Source organism: Orcinus orca, chromosome 6, assembly GCF_937001465.1.
Source record: "Orcinus orca chromosome 6, mOrcOrc1.1, whole genome shotgun sequence".
In the NCBI taxonomy this organism is placed as follows: domain Eukaryota; kingdom Metazoa; phylum Chordata; class Mammalia; order Artiodactyla; family Delphinidae; genus Orcinus; species Orcinus orca.
In genome coordinates, this window is record NC_064564.1 from 35,147,224 (window position 1) to 35,162,657 (window position 15,434).

The window sequence follows — 15,434 nt, forward strand, 5'->3', positions numbered from 1 at the left end:
TTCCTTTTAAAACTTCAGACTCTTGGGGGTTCAGTAAATAAGCAGCAATAGTGAGGATTTCAGGAAAAAATGGAAGATTGAACACACTTATCTGATAAGGAGTTAATATCCAAAATATATAAGGAACTCATACAACTCAATAGCAAGAAAACATATAATCCTAGTTAAAAAATGGGTAAAGGACCTAAATTGCTTTCTCCCAAAACCCAATTAAAGGACAGTAAAGGGATTTTTTTAAAGGCTTAAACCAAAAGGAACAAGGAGAAAGTATAGGAGACAATTACCGCAAAATATTGGAAGCCACAATGCAGGTGGGAAGAGTGGCGAATGACATGGCAGCCCTGAATCCTAAGTTAGCTGTGGGAAAGACAAGATTCACCTCATTTTATCCCCCAGATGCCCCCAAAAGGCTGGGAGTAGAAGAAGTACTAAACTAAGCAGGACAGGCTGGATGACTAAGAAGGGCTCAGATCCCTGGATGGCTTCCCCTACTCCCCACACCTGGACTATCTGCCCATCCCCACACACACACACACACACCAGCAAATAACTGGAGGTTTATTTTCTAGAGAATAAAAGAGAGGGCCTCTAGGGGGAGAATGGCATAGTTGAAGGCAAACTGAATGGGATTAGATGAACATATGCATATCAGATACTGAGACCATCAGCTATTTCCCCTTATTTGGTTCCCAAAATGCTGACAACCAGGTTTTTACCTCCAGGCAGGAAAATGAAAAAACCTGACCAACCCAAGAGAAGGATATTGACATTGGAGGTTCCCTAAGATCAGCCTATGATGAAACTTACAGATGAGAAGCCTTATGTGTTCACTCAGTGCTCCAATCAGCATTTTAGTCCCCTACCCTCAAACACCTACAGAGAAATCAAGGACCTTCAGGCATCTTTAGAAAGCCCCTAATGCAAAACTGAGAGACCCAAACAAAGAGAAACAAGCAACTTGGAGGACAGTGACCATGCAAGAAGAAGAAAACTTCAAAAAACACCAGACAGATACACACTGAAAGTTCAGAGAATTTATTGCAGTGCTGAAACAAAAACAGTATAAGATTTAAAAAGAGGACTTGAAAGTAAAGAGAATTAAGGATAGAAGGAAAGAAAAAAATTAAAAGGAGTAAGATGGGATATAAAGCTGAGGAAATCTCCCTAGAAAGAAAAAAAAGACAAAAACATGAGGGAAAAATAGAAGAGCAGTTCAGAAGGTCCAGTATCCAAGTAATAGAAGCTCCAGAAAAAAGACAACAGAGGAAATAGAAGGGAGAAAATCGTCAGCTAAGAAATTAGAGAAAATTTCCCCAAAGTTAAGGGACCATGAGTTTTCAGATTGAAAGGGCACACAATACCCAGGACACTGGATACAAATCCAGCCACATCATGATGCACCATTATGAAATTTAGAACCCTGAGGATAAAGACAAGATCCTACAAGCTTCCAAAAAGAGAGAGAAAACAAAATTCACATACAATAAGGACATTTTCAGACACGTAACGTTTCAAAAACAATTCACCTCCCACACATTCTATTCTCTGGAAGCTACTAGAGTATGTAAAATATGCTTCAGGGCTTCCCTGGTGGCGCAGTGGTTGGGAGTCCGCCTGCCGATGCAGGGGACACGGGTTCGTGCCCCGGTCCGGGAAGATCCCACATGCCGTGGAGTGGCTGGGCCCGTGAGCCGTGGCCGCTGAGCCTGCGCGTCCGGAGCCTGTGCTCCGCAACGGGAGAGGCCACAGCAGTGAGAGGCACGCGTACCGCAAAAAAAAAAAAAAAAAAAAGCTTCAAAAGGAGGTAGTAAACCAAGTAAGAGGAAGACAGATGATCCAACACAGGTTCAAAGGGAATCTGTAGAATAAAGTCTACTTCTGGGTATATACCTGAAGGAAATGAAATCACTTATCTCAAAGATAGACGCACCCCATGTTCATTGCAGAATTATTCATAATAGCCAAGACATGGAAACAACCTAAGCCCCAAATGACAGAGGAATGGATAGAGAAAATGTGATACACACATGCACTCACAGAGGAATATTATTCATTCATAAAAAAAGAAGAAAATCCTGCCATTTGCAACAACATGGATGTACCTTGACGGCATTATGCTAAGTGAAATAAATCAGACCGAAAAAGACAAATACTGTATGACCTCACTTACATGTGGAATCTAACAGAAAAAAAAAAACCAATCATAGAGAAAGTAGATTGGTGGCTGCCGAGGGTGGTAGGTAGAGGGCAGTTGGGGAGGAAATGGGTGAACGCGTTCAAAGAGTACTAACCTCCAGTTATGAGATGAATCAGTTCTGAGGATGTAATGTACAGCATGGTGACTACAGTTAACAATATTGTACATTTGAAAGTTGCTAAGAGAGTAGATCTTAAAGGTCCTCACCACACATGCACACACACACACACACATATATAGAGAGAGAGAGAGAGAGAGAGAGAGAGAGAGAGAGAGATACATAGAGAGAGAGATTCTTATTGAGGTCATTTTGCAATATATACATATATCAAATCATCACACTGAACATCTTAAACTTACATGTTACATGTCAATTATATCTCAATAAAGCTTAGGGGGGAAAAAGAATGAAACACTATGCACAATAGGCTTTCTCCCTACGTTCTGCTTTGAACTTTTGAGCTGTTTTTTTGCTGCCCCTCTAGTTCTTGTACCATCCATCTAGCACAGGGACAAGATGAAATTTGTGGAAATAGCAGGAATTGAAACTACTTTCAAGAAAGAACACTGCTAATGGAATAAGAGGTATCTGTTAGATGCCTGCACATGGCCATGGAGAATCCACACAGAGTGCCCAATCACATCATGTCCCAGCACCTTTATCAGAATGTCTGTACCCTCAAGGTGATGTGGGGAGGGCACTGAAAGCCACAGAGGGGTGTGGCAGGGGACTGGAATGAGATTAGCAATTAAAAAAAGTCAGAAACCTTAAAATGACCTAGAGTTTGGGAGTGAGATAGCAAAAGTGATAACAGAACCTGAGTCAAGTCCAGCAAAAGTATTTTAGAACTGCCATGCTCTCTCCTCAGTCTTCTCAGGAAGTTAAATAATAGAAAGAAAAGGATTTGAGGGGGAAATGTATTGAAAACATCCCCCAAACCCATATTCTAAATGTTCAAAATGATTTTCTCCTATACAGCCCTCAAGACTTTTTGTTTTTTTAGATTTCTCTACTTAGTGGAGCTCATATGGAAGAAACTGTTTCATACTTCAGGCTTTTAAAGTAAAAGAGTTTTCCAGGCTACCAAGCAAGTCAAAGAGGGGCAGATCATCACTAGGCTGGGCCACATAAGAACTGGCCAGGAACCCACTTCCCAAAGACCCTAGCTGGACTCTTCTCAGAAGCTTCTCAAAGGTCCAGTCCAGTGGGCTTCTTGCCTGACCCTGGGTAAATCTGGAGCCAGTGCTGCGACAACTGAATGCTTCCAGGGCTCTGGGGAGGCTCTTGCTAGTTGATTACTATGAGGACCTGTCTAGTATCCTCATTTGGTAACAAAGTCTCTTTTCGGTTGTCTGTTCACGGATTATTCCACTGAGTCCAATCTTGCATGAAGAAAGCCCACTGCCACAGGGAGGTAGCTGCTCAGGAAATAGCTGACCTCACCTCAAACCAGACTGCAAAAAAATGCAAATAACAAGGTGGGAATACTGCCCCCAGAAAGCAGAGCGTGCATTCCAAAGACAAAGAGAAATAATTTCTGGATTATCTATTGTTTGGGATAAGTCGACCTTGCGAGGAGAATTGACAAGAGTTTATTTCTCTTGAATATATCCACTGACTGAGTTCCAGCTCTGGAATCTGATTGCAAGGGTTCAATTCCCTGATCCACGCTTACCAGTCTGGGCACATTGCTTAATCTCTCCATGCATCAGATTCCTCATCTATAACAAGGGAATAATCACAGTCTCTACCTCACAGCATTATGTGAGGATTAAGTTAGATAACATATATATTGATAGAAATCTCTAGGCATAGTAATTGGCACATAGTAAGTGGTGAAGAAATGTTAACTGCTGTCATCTTTACAGCTGCCTCCCCCTGTTGCTTGGGCTGACTTTCTGGAGGCAGAGACTAAGAATGTCGAAGGTATGGCTGCCACATGTGCACTGAAGCCTGTGGCCCGATGAGGCCCACATATGGGGTTTAAGGTTGAATGGCATTAAAACACTGTGCACACAAAGCGATCCATTTAAAGGAGAATGACAGCCCAAAGGGGGCATCCTGTATGACTTCATATAGAATGGGCCATTTGGAGACTATTTAAATGGTGTTTACTTTAAATGAGCCATCCTCGATGAAATAGACAGTGAATGCCTTCATTTTCCTTTTTGATTTAATCCACTTGCCCTAGACTCCCTTGCTACACCAGCTGCAAAGCAAAGAGAACATCCTGTGCTTGAATTAACCCAGAGTTTTTCCTCTGCACATGATCTCACGGCCAGGCCAGGCCAGGATTCATTAGCAAGATGCACGGGGAGAGGGGCGGTAGGAAGGGGCCCAGAGGAAGAGGCGCTCCCTAACTGTGCAGGCTTGAGCAGCCACCAGTTCGCCTCCCTTCTGGGCCTCCTCATAAAGGTCCTGAAAGCCTCTATGCCACCTCCTCTCATTGGAACGTGTTTAGGAGAGAAAATTCTTACACTTCAATAGTCTCACTAGTAAGACAGATATAACAAATATTGTTCTTATAATTGTGCTAGCAGCCGCTACAAGATCCAAATAGACATTTTCGTCTTCAAAACAGGACTGAAGGGCTTCCCCGGTGGCGCAGTGGTTGAGAGTCCGCCTGCCGATGCAGGGGACACGGGTTCATGCCCCAGTCCGGGAGGATCCCACATGCCGCGGAGCGGCTGGGCCCGTGAGCCGTGGCCGCTGAGCCTGCGCGTCCGGAGCCTGTGCCCCGCAACGGGAGAGGCCACAACGGTGAGAGGCCCGCGTACTGCAAAAAAAAAAAAAAAACAAAACAGGACTGAAATTTTCCTTAAAGATGACTGTGTGTTTTGCAAGTACGATAAGAATTTGAGAAGGGTAATTTTTCAAATTGTAAGTTCTGAAAATCCTTATGACTAGAGAGTGTTAAAACAATTACCTTAATTATTTTCTTCATATACTATTCTAAAAAACTGTCTTATGAATTGTCTTGAAGATTCTATCTTTCAGGGGAGGAAAAGTGGAGAGGAAAAAAGGAAGAACATGATGGAGTATTCCGTTCATGGGAAGAGAGAGAACTTTTTATGCTAAACCTGTGAAAAACTTTGCTAATTATTTGAGGAAATCGTTCCTACAAAAAGAAAAAAAAATTAAGGGAAAAAAATCAAGATACCGTAGTTATTTCTACACATCGATCGTGCCTGCTAATAGTAAATTAAATACAAAATTCATGGAACGTCATCGTACTATTCTTAGGGGAGTCTTGGACATACTCACTCAACTCACACTAAAGGCACAGCCACAACACACAAAAACACTCTGCTTCCACAGAGGCAAAAGCAGAAGACTTATCTTTGCAAAGTTAAGCATCTCACAAAATTTCTTGTTTTTAAAGAGTTATTGTTTCACTGAAAATTAAAACAGGCACTTAAATTCTCCCTAGTTAAAGCATCCACTTTATCTTTTAAACTCTTCCACCGTAGGTTAGACAAACAGCATGAAGCAAATGGACACACCAAAATGATACGTGCTTTTATTTACATATATTTCTTTACTCAATTCTTCTGTAGTGCCTGCTTCTTTCCTACCTCAAGCTTGTTTCTTTCTCTAGCCACTATTCTTAATTTCAGAACTTCCTGCCCAAACTAGTCCATATGTCAAGCTATTTCATTATTTTGGAACATCTTTGTACTACAAACTTAAAATGCTTGATGGTATATGTAAGAGCATGTATATATAGGGATATGAATTTATAAGTGTATATAGACACACTATATATAATGTTTTTATTATATATTTTTATATATTTATTATAATAAATATAATAGATACATAACAAGATAGGCAAAGCTCCCAGTTTGGGTTGCTCTTCCTCTTTTGGCTTCTTTCTCTAGTGCTTGGGGCTTTCAGCAAACCCCAGCTTTTTTGTTTCACTACTTTTTGGATGCTGAGTCTACACGTTCTGGTTTTATGAGCTAGTACCACCCTCGTGAATACCCATGGCATGTCTGCCTTTTGTTAGTCCTTTTCCGCTGTTGCTCAAGGGCAAGAACTGGCACCACAACAAAGGAGACGACAGTAAGACGCCCTGGGCTGGTATGCACCAGCACTGCCTGACCGGGGCCATGTGCCAGATCATGCCACCACTTCCCAGGCACTGATGCCACCTGGCAAGCCTTCAGGTTTCCTTTCCTGGCAACATGGTACTGCTTATGGCACAGGAGACCCAGGAGGGAATGGCCTTCAAGATCATTCTCGTGAACCAGGTAGAAGAGTGCCACCTACTGAACCCAGAACACAAGCACCTCCACAGGTTTTGAGGTTTTCCCTCGTGGCTGATGGAATACCTAAAGGAATACATTTCACCAGGCTTGTTATGCCAAGTCTCACCTGCACTCTGCCCTACGCTGTGGATAACCTAGTTCCCCTTAAACTTAAATACAAAGTGGATCAGCAAACTGGACACCAAATCATTCTGTGCCAGATGGTCACAAATGTGCTTTAGTACTTTACTCACTTGAGAAAATTCATGAATGTCAAGCCTAAAACAAAAATCCAGGGGCCTTCCCTGGTGGCTCAGTGGTTGAGAATCCACCTGCCAATGCAGGGGACACAGGTTCAAGCCCTGGTCCGGGAAGATCCCACATGCCATGGAGCAACTAAGCCCGTGCACCACAACTACTGAGCCTGTGCTCTAGAGCCCGTGAGTCACAACTACTGAGCCCGCATGCCGCAACTACTGAAGCCTGCACGCCTAGAGCCCGCACGTACTCCGCAATAAGAAGCCACCGCAATGAGAAGCCCGCGCACTGCAACGAAGAGTAGCCCCCGCTCGCCGCAACTAGAGAAAGCCCATACACAGCAGCGAAGACCCAACACAGCCAAAAAAAAAAATCCATAGCAACAAGAATGCGTATACACACGCCTGCCGGAATCATCACTACCCAAAAGAAAGCACGATGACTTCCCCGTTTGCCAAATATGGTAAGTGCAACTCTAGGAGGGCAAGCAAGAACTAGACAAAAAGCAAATCACAAACAAAAGAATGAACTGACAAAGATTTAGAAAGTGCAAGGCATTATGTGAGACCTTATGAGGGATGTAACAGAGCAGAACACAGTCTTCAATCAACAGTAGCTTTCTAAAGAGAAAAGATGCATTCACTCTGTACTCCTACCCCTTGAAACACATGTATGTATACTAGCCCAGTATAAAGTTTCCTCAGTTCAAGAAACAAGGAGCTCTCTCTACTTTGCATTCTCTCTTTGTGAAAACACTTAATCATAACCATTCCTAATGTCTTTTAATTTACCATTTCCTTATACGTAATTCCTGGTCTCATACTGTGGAAGCAGTCTAAATAGTAGTATTGCTCATTTTGAGCCATCAAGAGGAAAGAAAAGTTGGCTTTCAATTGCACACAGGAGGGTCCGAACCCTGAAATCTTGGCTTTTCCCTGGAATTTCCCACACGAAATCAAGAGAGAGAACGTCAGGGAGCTGGTCAGTTGGGCAGGCCAGAGAGTAGCATTTTGCTCAGGATGAGGTAATGTCTACAGTCTCCTACTTTTGCATAGAAAAATGAAATCAGATCCTAAGCAAAGGCACAAATAGTTTTTAACACCTTTCACTTGTTCATATGCTTTTTCTCCTATATTTGGAAGGAGCTTAAATTAGTCAGTCTTGTTCATTTACTTGAGGCTTCCCATGAAAAACATAAGTGGAATGTTTTAATTTTCTAGGAAGTAGACACTAAATTAGACTCTGTGAAAATAAAACAAAATTAAACAACAACCACAAAATTACCAAATTGCGGGAAATAAGCATGTACTACACCAATTTTTTCCTTTCAAAATATACTGAGACTGGAGAAAAGGCATAAACTCTAATCAGAAGCAAAACTAAAGGAATGACCCTGAAATCACTTTTGTTACTATCAGTAGTGATTTTAAATGCTTCTTCCATGAACCTATTACTTCTGTCTGATTACAGAGAACACATTTATTCAACAAATAGGTATTGAGCACCTGTTATATACAAAACACTGTACTGGACATTGGGTCTCTGTGCTTAAGAGTTTAGCTACATTTTGGCAGGGAATATAGGCTGACAATAACACACAGGCTAACATTTCGGTCTGCCCAAATGACATGATGCTGGGGAAGTTATATAATAAAGGAGCTAAATAAGTCAATCTAAATCTATGGCCTTGACTAAGCCTTATTGAGAAAAAGGATAGTGATTTCTCAGCTACTAAGATTCTTATGATGGTCATCACACTACCGTCTAAACCATTAGCCTTCTTCTTAAAAACAGGCAGGAGGGGTCTTCCCTGGTGTCGCAGTGGTTGAGAGTCCGCCTGCCGATGCAGGGGATGCGGGTTCGTGCCCCGGTCCGGGAGGATCCCACGTGCCGTGGAGCGGCTGGGCCCGTGAGCCATGGCCGCTGAGCCTGCGCGTCCGGAGCCTGTGCTCCGCAACGGGAGAGGCCACGACAGTGAGAGGCCCGCGTAAAAAAAAAAAAAAAATAGCCAGGAGGAATGATTTCCCTCATGTAGTGAGAACTCGGAGGTCCATCGTCTGATTTCCATCCCCTGCCCAAGGGTTGTTATCATTTCTGTCGCTATTATCTGCCTCATTACATTATGCTGCTCCCAGGTGCTTTTCTTCTTTCGGGAAATCAGCTGGTGCCTGGCAAATGTACTAATCAGGTTGACGTGTCACTGTGATGGAAACTGTGACTTGCGGGTTGGGTTTTGCTGCTCATGTTTTCAATGATAGCTCTTCGTTTTAAAGGGCATCGTGCACAACAGAGTGGAGGTCCTATGAGACCAATCTACCAGTCTAGAAAACATGACTTGGAAAGGAAGTAGTAGCATCTTGTATCCACATACCCTTTTTCTCTAAGGAGTGCAGACACATTTGGAGATATTACTCCATCCTCAGAACAGCCATTTTGGGCCTGGCAAAGAGCGTTGTTAATACTCTTGCCTGACTGTATTCTGATAAACCCCAGCTGTGGGCTGCAGGAGGCGTGCAGTATTAGCATAAAGTTCTTTCTGCTGGTGTAGCTCTCTCCTCTCTCAGTTTGAATTGGTAAAGTCTGCTCTATGGTATCATATAAAGTTGTATATAAGCAAATCCCAATTATTATCTACTTTATTATAACTATGCCCTGAATTGGAAATTCGGAGAAAAAAATCCACAGATACACTGTTGGAGGTATGAACATTTTCCATGAAAATGTTAAAGTTAATTCTTGTTTTAATTTTTGATGGTAATCTTCAAATAGATAGGTAAACAGACAGATGTTGAAAGGATCAGAAGACTTTTTTTCTGTAAAGGGTTAGTTAGTAAATATTTTAGCCTTTGTAGGCTATGCAGTCTTTGTTGCAACTGTTTAACTCTGCCATTGCAGCACCAAATCAGCCATAGACAATGGTTGTATTTCGATAAAACTTTATCTACAAAAACAGGCAGTAGACTGGATTTGGCCAAAGGGCTGGATTATCCAGATACAAATGAGTCCTGACAAACAATTTCAGAGTTCACATCTGCAGCAGTGTATATGATTGCACAGGGACATGTAGCACTGCTTTAATTATTGAGAGATTATGAGAAAAGAACATAAGAATGATGCTTTTGGTGAGTAAAGGCTAAATGACATCACGGCATGATTTGTAAGCAAAAGCTTTACAGCATATGGAAGAAAAGTGGTGGAGAATAAGATCATCATGTGGCTCAGGGTAGAACAGGCACAACGACCTCAAGAGAACCTTCGTGGAGCTGTCAGCACCACATTCATATTGTAAGGGGCAGCTTCATTTCAGGAAAATAATAATCTTTTACAATAAACTGAAGTTGTCCATTTGAATTTCATTGATTTAATGGTTTGGTCTGCATTTAATTTAAACTTTTTTTGGTGTTTTATTTGTGTAAGAGTATAGGAATACAAAATTGTTTGGCAATAATCCAGCCCCCTGGCCAAATCCAGTCTACTGCCTGTTTTTGTAAATAAGCATACATTTATAGTTTTAAAGATATCATTCTAATACAAATAACTTCAGTCAACCCTGGTGAATCATGAGGGTTTTTTCCCTCTGACAAGAAAAGTAATGCTCAAGTCTGAGCAACACTGCCAAACACAAGCTTTGACATCTGAACTGCAGGACCAAACCATGAATGAGAAAGTATGTCGGCTTGGTGAGGTGGGGGTAGGGAGTGCCACATCGCATCTTGGGAAGCGTAGTTATCATCACAAGTAAACCAGAAATGGAGGCTGGAGGAGTCCAGGTATCAGTGCCTGCTTGAGACTGCAGTGTTTCATTTACTCAATCAATTCAGCGTGTCAGGGAAACAAGCAAGGAGGGTAAAAAAGATGCTGTGTGGGTCCCAGAGAAGCTCACCAGACAACTCATGAGACACCAAAACCTGGATAGAGGAGCTGTGTGCCTCAGTAACCCTTCATCTGTTGAACAGAGAGGGGACTTCAGGCAGCACACAAGTGGACAGTGAATGGAGCTAAGGGAAATCCTCAGACTTCATCCTGTCTGTTGAAACACCAGAGAGGAAAGCCATGAGCATGACAGGAAAAAATACTGCAGGATAAAGGTAAAAGAAAACATTGTTCTCAGGACTCAGAGGAAGAACAAGCCTTGGAAATAAATTTACTACAGAAACCAAAACAAGTTTAGAAAACTGGCACTCCCATTATGATACAAGAAGATATAACTTCTATGAAAAAATGGTAAAAAGCCATGAGAGGACAACAGGCTGAAACAGTGTAACAGATTGAGATCAAAAGACAACAAAGTAACAAAAAAGATAAGGAAGAATTGCAAGGGCTGTTACAATAACAATCTATAATGGAATTACTAAAGAATAAAATGTCTCCATGGAAACTCAGTGGTATAAAGTGTAAATAAAAAATGAAAAGGCAAGCCATACAGTCGGGGAGAATATATTTGTGACACATATCTGGCAAAAGGCTAGCATCTAGAGTATATAAAGTATTCTTACAGTCTAACAAAAAAACAACCAAAAAAACCATATTAAATAAATGGGCAAATGACTTGAAGAGGCACTTTTCAAAGGCAGACATAAGAACGTACAATAAGGGCATGAAAGTTGCTCACCATCATTAGTTATCAGAGAAATGCAAATTAAAACCACAAGATAGTATTTCACCCCAGTTGGAGGGCTAAAATTAAAAGGACTGACAACATCACATGTTTCCAAGGATGCTCAGCTACTGGACTCTCATACACTGCTGGTGGAATATAAAATGATTGAATCACTTTGGAAATAGTTTGCCAGATACAAAGTTAACTTCTCTGAGCCAGCAATTCCACTCTTAGGTATTTACCCAAGTGAAATTAAAACCTTTGTCCACAAAAAGGCTTACACATGAATGTTCACAGAATATTTTTTGTAATGCCCCCTCAAAATTCAAATGTCCATCAACAGATGAGTGGATAAACAAACTAGTTTACTCACATAATGGATTACTATTCATCAACTTTTTAAAAAAGAATAAACTATTGACATCCATAACAATATGGGTAAGTCTCATGCTGAGCAAAAGAAGCCAGACACAAAAGAGTACACACGAATGATGCCATTTACATGAATGTTTAGGAGAGGTAAAACTAATCTATACATATGGAAATCAGATCAGTGGTTGACTGGAGTGGGGTTAGGGAAGACTCACTTAAGGAGGGATGGCAAAGGCACAAGGGAATTTCTAGGGTAATAGAAATGTTCTACATCTTCATAGGGGTGCTGATTAATTACTTAGATGCATTTTTTTGTCAAACACCATTGAACAAGATGAACTGTGTGCATTTCATTATACATAAATTATACTGTAATTAAGTTGATTAAAAACCAAGGTACCCACAACCAGCTCCATTCTAGAAAGTTTTGAATTACATAAATAATTTTTTTAAATTCTATGAGCCTAGGCAGAATAATCAGGCTACTTTCAAAGAATTTTTTTAAATGATATGAGATTTCTCCTCTGAAATACTAAGTAAGATACGGTAATGAAAACATTTATAGTCGTTTAAGAGGGAAAAGAAGTAAGAATTTAATACCTAGCCAAGGATTGTTCATAAGTAAACACAACTAAAAGCTCACCTAAAAATGGGAGGACTAAGAAAATATACCACATACCCATCCTTCTAGGAAGGAAAAAAAAAAATAGTGAAGCCATTTCCCAGCTGACTAGGAGATGACTCAGACTTAAGAGATCAAGAGTAAAGAAAGTCTAAATACTTATTGCAAATATAAAAATATAATTTGAAACTGGATGAAAATGTAAAACAACGATTATAATTCCTAGAAAATAAGATATAATACAAAAACAAAATATAGAGATAGTATGAGTCACAAATCCCAAACTGTATTTATTAAAACTGGAGAATGTGGGTGAGGGAAGTTGATAGAAGTAAATGCCCATTAAATTCTTTATTTGATATAGAATGAAGTCAAGAGCTATTGGTTAACTAAATTGTGAAACATCCATTTATGGAATACTCTATAGTCATAAAAATATTGAGGAAGCTCTTCATGGTCAGATACGAAATTATCTATAAGATAAACTTATTCTAAAGAGGGAAGCACAATACAAAAAAGTGTATAGCATGTTATGATTTGTGCAACAAAAGAGGAAAAAATATACTATACAAAGGAAACTGGTGACCTTGGTTGCCTTGGGGAAGGGTTACTGGGTAGTTGGGAATTAGGAGTAAAAAGGAGACATTGTAAATTTTTTTGTCCTTTGCTCATTTGTAAATGAACCATGTAAATGTGGCTTATTTTTAGAAATGAAATTTTAAAATGTATGATTTGACTTTCAGAATCAAATAAACATTCATTGAAGACTTTATTACATGTGTAAATCTAGTTTTTTTATGAAGAAGGCATCACAAATCAGAAAAGATTCAATAAATGATCTTGGATAACCGGTTTCCTATTCGAAGACAAAAATGTTTAGTCCTCATTTCACAACCCTGACCAGAATAAACTACAAACAGATTAAAGAGTGAAATTACAAAAATAAATAAATAAATAAAAATTAAATAAAAATATTAGAACAAAACAGGTGAATCGTAGAGCAAAGAAAGACTTCCCAAGAGAAACCTAACATATTTTATTACATAAAATTTTAAATCTCCTATAGATTAGAAATATTATATAAAATTAAAAGGTATACTAAAAACTGAGAAAAATACTTTTCACAAATATAAGAGATTAATATCTTTATTTTATATATATATATATATATATATATATATATATATTTTTTTTTTTTTTTGTGGTACTCGGCCCTCTCACCGTTGTGGCCTCTCCCGCCGCAGAGCACAGGCTCCGGACGCGTAGGCTCAGCGGCCATGGCTCACGGGCCCAGCCGCTCCGCGGCATGTGGGATCTTCCCGGACCGGGGCACGAACCCGGGTACCCTGCATCGGCAGGCAGACTCTCAACCACTGCGCCACCAGGGAAGCCCTATTTTGTATATTTTTTAAACAGGAGAATAGCTTACAGATTTATGTAACGTAAGTCTTATGTGACACGGGAGCCTCCACAGGAAATGAAGGCCCGAAGAAACAGACCTGCATACTTTTCTGCTGGGTTTGATGACGAGTGGACACTCAACTCAGGAACAGCCAGATGGAAGAGATGCACAGGGCAAGGTACGTGAGAAAGAGCACGGAACTTCCATGCCCTCTCCAGGTACACAATTCTCCCCACATCTCCACGTGTTCACTAACCTGGAAGTTCCAGTATCTTTATTTTTTAAAGATCCAATCAAATTAGAAGACAAAACAAACTTTTTGAAACCTCACTAACACCTCGATATAAAAATGAACAAAGGAAATTAACAAACAGGAAATGAAAACGGTTAAGAAACATATAAGGATGTATGAAACCTCATTGATAATTCAAGTAATCCAAATTAAAGAGAGGCCTTCTCTTGCCTATCAGATGGGTGAAACTCCAAGGGAAAGGAGACCTTCATAAACTACTGATGGATATGTAAATTGGTACAACCTTTCTGAAAAACAACTTGAGATATGTACCCAGCCTTAAACAGGTTCAAAACTTTTGACTCAATAATTTTAATTTTATACAAACTGTCTCCCCAGGAATTTAATGCAACTTTATTTATAATAAGAAAAAACTTTGGAAACAATAAAAATGTCTAATAATATGGAAATGTTAAGTGAAATCTGATACATTCATACAATAAAATATGCAGACATTAAAATTATCAACTTGGGGCTCTCCCGGTGGCACAGTGGTTGAGAGTCCAAGGAGAAACCATATTTTAAATAAAGAAATATTACAATTACAGAAATTTTACCTGGCATCAACATGCCCAGGATCTCAACTGAAAGTGTTAATTATTGCAATAAGCAAGAAATTCGCAGACAAAACCTTGATGATGCATTAGCACTTGCCTTCCATCTTTCTTATACACCTTTGGTTCAAAACTTCATGGCCAGGGCTTCCCTGGTGGCGCAGTGGTTAGGAATCCGCCTGTCAGTGCAGGGGACACGGGTTTGATCCCTGGTCCAGGAAGATCCCACATGCCGCGGAGCAACTAAGCCAGGGGGCCACAACTACTGAAGCATGCACTCTAGAGCCTGCTTGCCACAACTACTGAGCCCGTGCTCCACAGCTACTGAAGCCGTTGTGCCTAGAGCCCATGCTCTGCAACAAGAGAAGCCACCGCAATGAGAAGCCTGCACACTGCAACGAAGAGTGGTCCCTGCTCACTGCAACTAAAAGAAAGCCCGCGCACAGCAACGAGGACCCAACACAGCCAAAAATAAAATTAATTAAAAAAACAAAACAAAACTTCATGGCCAAATAGTGTACAGAACAGATGCAATACTAGGATGACTCCAGTGGGCCAGCCCACAGGAGCACTGTCGCTCAGAATAATGAATAACCCTGTGCAGGCTCCATGACCAAACCACAGATAACTCTACTATAATGGTGTTTCCATGGCACACTTGCCTGCCCAGAAAGTCTTCAACCAAGAGCACCCACTTATGGCCCACAAACCATCAGCTGAAAGCAACTGCCTTAATAATCTAGGAATTGATAACTCTGGCATGAAGAGCCCCACATGCCATGCCTAGGCTTCCAAGTGCCTCTCCCCATCCTGGGCTGTGTTCTCTGACAGGATGTTTTATAGTATGTTCAGTCCAACCCAGCTAATAAAGGAGCTCTTTTAAAGT

General features: G+C 40.6%; 1 protein-coding gene across 22 annotated transcripts in view; it reads right to left on the minus strand.

Annotated features, from left to right (window-relative positions):
• The window catches only part of AOPEP (aminopeptidase O (putative)), a 539,402-nt gene that overhangs the window by 454,836 nt on the left and 69,132 nt on the right, over positions 1–15,434 (minus strand). The gene's annotated exons all lie outside the window — the stretch shown is intronic.